The sequence below is a fragment of the Castanea sativa genome, chromosome 6, assembly GCF_040712315.1.
Source record: "Castanea sativa cultivar Marrone di Chiusa Pesio chromosome 6, ASM4071231v1".
Classification (NCBI taxonomy): Eukaryota; Viridiplantae; Streptophyta; class Magnoliopsida; order Fagales; family Fagaceae; genus Castanea; species Castanea sativa.
Window position 1 is genome coordinate 2,722,745 of NC_134018.1, and position 6,424 is coordinate 2,729,168.

Genomic DNA, 6,424 nt, shown 5'->3' on the forward strand with positions numbered 1-6,424 from the left:
AGCATTTCAATGAAAGGAAATCATTTGTAAGTACTAGAATGAAGAGAATGTGATGAAACAATGAAATTTGACTAAAAAAAAAATTTCATTTATAAGATTTAAATGCCTTGAGTTGGGCAAACAAATTAAAAATTAAAAAAAAAAAGAGGGAAAACATTTTAAAATCATCAGCTATTATTTTTATAGTCATGGTTCATACAAATACCGAACTAAATAGCAGGGGGGGAAAAACTACAAAAGAAAAATCTATAAATTCTGAGTTTTAAAAAAAAATTTAAAGAAAAAAACAGTTAACTTCATCAATAATCAATTAGAAGGTTTCTTTCTCTTCTTCTCTAGTACTAATCTCACGGCATTGATATAATTACTTGTACACCCCTCCCACTTAACCATTAGACAAATTAAATTTACCATATTACCAAAGGTTTTCATACTTGAAATTGAAACTTTTTTGTTTAAAAAACCCTTTGCTGCTACCTAATGAAGAATTTAATTAGATAAAAGAAACTTGACCATATGGTTATTGTAACCTTTCAATCTTCCCTGTTTTTCCCTCTTTCTTATGCTACTGCTTCTAACTAAATAGCTTCTACTGTAACAGTTAGTTTGAAACTAATCAAAAACTCTGTAGATATAATAATGGGATATTTATGACAGTACGAGTATTTCTTTGTTATTCCAGGACGCATAAACTGGAAAATATGGAACTATTGGGATTTGGGAGCCACTTTAATATAGAAAAAGATGCTTGTATAAATCAGCTTTCACTGTGATAAATTCCATTGGTTAGAGGTTGCTTTAGTGAGAATATTGGGACTCATGAAACATCAACCATTGTCACTTTTTTATGAAACATAAAGCATTTGAATCTTTGGCAGGAAATAATTGACCAGGAGAGTTTAGCGATAATTCTGCAAGGCTGCAGGGAGCTTGTGCTTTTAGATGTCAAACCAGACAAGATATTCCTCTTTCCTCAAATAACCAAAGCATCAGGGTTTATTCTACCCCTGCATTGCTGCCTCTGTCTTCACTGTTGTAATTGTGTTATATAATTTGTATCAAGCATATGAACCTCTTGAGCTCATGCTGCGCAAGACTGATGGTATAGTTAAATTGTATTGTTTTCTTCAAAGACCTTTAAGCATAATTATTAAACTCAGACTGAACGTTAACCCGGTCTAAGAGTTGGGTCATTATATCACTAGTTCAGTCAGTGAGTCACCAGTTGAATCATATAGTTATATAAAAAATTAATAAAGTACATAAATATTTAAAAAAAAAGTATGAAAAGTCATAAAATAAATATGAAAATTGAGAAAAATAGGCATGGCTAGATTATTAATTAAAGTTAAGTCTTAAAAATAAGCCACCTAATATAATAAGCCACAACAATACGTCTGAGTTGGACGTGTTACAAGAAAATCATTGGATCTTATTGGGTTTTATTTGTTTAATTGCATAAGTAGTCCAATTAAAAAATTGGACTGGTTTAGGTACCCTGTTCACTGAGTTATTGGTCCAATTAGCTGAGTTGGGTCGAGTTTAATTACTATGGGCTTAATGGTCTGTTTGGATACCGCTTATTGCTAAAAATACTGTAGCAAAATAATTTTTTAATATGAGCATAGTGCCGTGGGACCCAGTTTTAGAGAAAAATTTGCTAAACATTTGAGCTAGTAAACTCTCAAAATGCGCTCCCCAAACTCACACTAAGTATGTCAAGTACTCAAGTATTTTCATTGGTTTGGTTGCATGTAATGGCTTGATGTAGCTAAAAAGAGGTTGCTGGACGGACGTGCAGATTGGTTTAGAGTCTTATCCAGAATATTTAAGTAGTATTTTTAGGAGTTGTTAACTTTTTTTTTTTTTGAGTTAAAACTATAGTTAGGAGTTGTTATTAGAGTTTGACTGCATTTTGCCACATTGCAACTAATGAAGGCTGCTAGTGCTAGACTATATTTTCCTTATTCCTCTCTCAAAACAAACGAATCAATTAATTAAAACATCTAATGAGGCGGTAAATAAACAGCATGAAATTTCAAAAAGAAAAAAGAAGAAGAAGAAGAAGATAGTGTTATCAAGAAAAAAACCACTTACATATGCAACTTAACTTGGTCCACGTCAGAACTTGGAACAAACTCATCTTTTTGGGTTGGTTTCATTCAACTATAGATATGTGTAGTTCAATCTCTTGATAAATAAGAGAACAGAGAGAGTGAATGAACACACAAGGAGAGTGTGAATGAACACACAAGGATTATGTAGTTTAGCCTGATAACTTATATCTATATCTACCATCAGGGCCTGCCCTAGGCTTAGGCCATTGCCTAGGGCCCCCTTACTAGAGAAGACCCCAAATTTAAGGGCAAATTTTTATTTTATTTTATTTTTTATATATAAATATTTTTGAGAGATATTAAAACATTTTAGTTTACATCTTTTTTCACTATTAAGAAGATTCAAAGAATTAAGTAATGCTAGAGATATAAATAAGACAAATTTAAATAAATAGGTCTTACAAATAGACGTGTTACTAATCAAAAATAATTCAAATAGGAAAATGTTAAAAATACTATAAATTTTACTACATAACTTTTATTGATTTAATTATTTTTACACAAGATAAAAATTCTACTCTAACCTAATGGTCCTAATCTAAGTATATATGTGTATGAAACTCTCTTCTAGAGACTTAAATCTTGGCCATTACCCTCCACATCCCACAAGAACTTATACTAGTGGAGTGATTACTGCACCAAGAGTGTGTGGTGGTCTCCATAATTTTTATAATTTGATGTGGCAGTGAATATGATAGGTGAATTTCAGCAAACTATTGAATGTATTTTTTAATGAATATTTGTGATTGGTGATATATCTTTGTAATTATCATGTTGTAAATTTTATAATATTTCTAGTATTTTTTTAAGCCTTATGTCATTGATCACATTCATTACAACACTAGTTTGTAATAAAATTTGTTACAACGTTAGCATTTTCTCAAAAACAAAAATCATATTAAAATGTAAAAAGAATGGATTTAAAAAAATTATAATATAAAATACTAGTTTAATATTATTTAAGTGATAACACAAAGACTTCATTTAAAGATTTTGCCTTAGGACTCCGAAACGTTTGGGCCGGCCTGGCTACCTGTCTACATTGTACTGTGTGATATTAAGTACAGAAAATCATAACAGGGTTTATATAGGAGCCGTAGAGTCTAGGGCTAGACATAGACGGACTTTACGCTAAATTGGGCTTCCTGGGTCTTACATAAAATAAACCAATATATTTTTATCTTTTAACACAATTCATGGGCTAAAGCTGAAGAGAGACCGGGATTGCTCCTGTTTTGATTTGCCTGGTCATATTTACACACTCAACTAAACTAGAACATGACCCGAATAACAAATTGTTAAATAGCTTGTATTCAAGCAGTTGTAGTATCAATATAAGATCTCCTACAGAGGAGGAAGGCAACAAAAATCATTGGAAAAATGTGGAGGACTAGAATATGTAGGTTCGGTTTTTTATTTTTTTTTCCGTAGTTTCTTAGCAACCAAACAGGGATGAGACCAGTTTTGATTGTGGGCCAGCAATGTGATATTTGAGCTGAATTGTGAGGGTTGTTTTCATAAAGTCATTTTATTTTTTATTTTTTGTTTTTGGGTTCTGAATGTTGTAATTGGGCTGAACCACTAAGTCAAATTTGGTGCACAATTTTATTTATTTATTAGAATACTAAATATTTTAACACAAATACGGAGAGAGAAGGGAGAATGTCTTAAAAAAACTTATATTAGTGTATATCCAAAAGGGTCTTACTCTTAAATATACAGCACATGCTTTAAACTTCTTTAACTTACACTCATTTTCTAATGTGAGATTAATCCACTGTTTTTCTTTTGAGAATACTAAATATTTTAACACACAAAGGAAATTTTGAGGCCTAAAAGTCTTTTATACATTTAAATTTAAATAATATATATATCATATACTATATAATAAAAGTTAGACTTAGAAATCGTGGTTGCGCCAAGTGGTTGCACTAAATTGCAGAATTTTTTTTTAAAAATAAATATATATTTTTTTATACTTATCTTCTTCTCCTATAATTTCTAAATTGATAAAAATCTTAATTTGATTATAATCCAAACTCTTCATCTAATCCTTTTATTATTATAATTTATAAGTTGATAAATTTTTTTAATTTGATTACAATTTAAACTCTTCATTTAATCCTTTTGTTTTTTAAATTATATTACTACCTGTAAAAAAAAAAAGAAAAAAAAACAACAACAGCATAATACACGTAAAAAAAACAAAACACAGTAACAATCTTCATCTATTCCTTCTTTTTTTTTTTTAATTTTAAATCATATTACTTCCTATAAAAAAAATTAAAAAAAAAAACATAATACCATTAAAAAAAAAATCTACGTATTCAACAGAAAAATTTTCCACTTCACACGTGACTATTTTTTTTTTAGACAATTAGTGTTCATACCGGTTTACCAAAAATGTTTTTGGATAGAGTTTAAAAAAAATGTAAATAAAGTAATAAGTATTTGAGTTTAAAGTAAACTCTCTTTCTTCTCCAAAAAAAAGTATCTATATATAATAAACGTTTATTCTTCTTAAAAAAAACGTTTTTTTTTTTTTGGTTATAAAAGAAAAGTTTCCTTTTTACATAAAATGTTTTGTTTTTCTTTCTATTCATATGAATTCCACTTTTTATGGGATTTATGAGATAGAATCAAACAAATTGATTAGAAATCTTAATTTCCAATAGGATTTAAATTCTATATCAAATGAAACTCTACCTATATATTGCTCCAGTAATATATATATATATCATATACTGTATAATAAAATTTGGGCTTAGAAGTCATGGTTGGGCCAAGTGACTGCACTAAATTACAGATTTTTTTTTATTTTTAAAAAAAAAAATATAATCTTTTTTATACTTATCTTCTTCTCCTATAATTTCTAAATCGATAAAAATCTTAATTTGATTATAATCCTAAGTCTTCATCTAATCCTTTTATTATTATAATTTATAAGTTGATAATTTTTTTTAATTAGATTCAAATTTAAACTCTTCATTTAATCCTTTTGTTTATTTAAATTATATTACTGCCTGTTAAAAAAAAACAACAACAACAGCAACAACTTAGTACACGTAAAAAAAAAAAAACAGTAACAATCTTCATCTACTCCTTTTTTTTTAATTTTAAATTATATTAATTCCTGTAAAAAAAAATAAAAAAACATTATACCATTAAAAAAAACATCTATGTATTCAATAGCAAAATCTTCCTTTTTACACGTGGTTTTTTTTTTAGACAATTAGTGTTCATACCAATTTACCAAAAATGTTTTTGGATAAAGTTTTTAAAAAATGTAAATGAGGTAATAAGTATTTGAGTTTAAAGTAAACACCTTCTCGTTCTTCTCTAAAAAAAAGTATCTATATATAATAAACGTTTATTCTTCTAAAAAAAACTTTTTTTTTTTTTTGGTTATAAAAGAAAAGTTTCCTTTTTTCCATTAAAAAAATGTTTTTTTTTTCTTTCTATTCATATGAATTTCACTTTTTATGGGATTTATGAGATAGAAACAAACAAATTGATTAGAAATCTTAATTCCAATAGGATTTAAATTCTATATCAAATGAAACTCTACCTATATATTACTCCATTAATATATATATATATATATATATATATATATCTCTTTTGAAGTGAATTTTATTTCAATATGTGAATGTCTAAATCTAATGACAGGTATGCATTCTTTCTTTATTATTATTTTTTCATTTTGTTTAAGCTATTTTTCTTTAACTTCAAAAAAATTAATAAAAAATTCTCACATACATTTTAACCCAATTCATAATATTGAACTTTTGTACTCATTTATTCTCTTCTACAACAATTGATTCAGGTTATAGTTACGTATTCACACTTTCATCTCTCAAAGTGATAGAGAAAATAAACAAGTTTATTCTTTGTTATTTTTCTAAATTTATATCTCAATTTATAATTTGTGTTCATTTCTTAATTTTAAATTATGAATAAGTTTTATTATATTCTTTATATTGAATGTACATTGTTGTTTATAGGTTTTTGGTTGTGTTATATTCTTCGGAAAAAAAATAAATAAATAAAAGAGTTCATATAAATTTGGCAACAAAGCGAAATAGATAAGTCTAAGAAATATTTACTAATAATAGTTTTACAGTAACTTTTTATTAACATGATTAAAAAAAATTGAATAGAGAGATAATTTATTAACGTGATTTAAACTTTACTAAAACTTTTTTAAGGGATTGATTTAAAAAAATTTCAAAGTAATATATTAGCTATTATATATTATACGTTGACTCTTTTTTTTCAAAAGAAGCGTTTCTCTCTCTCCTCGTAAA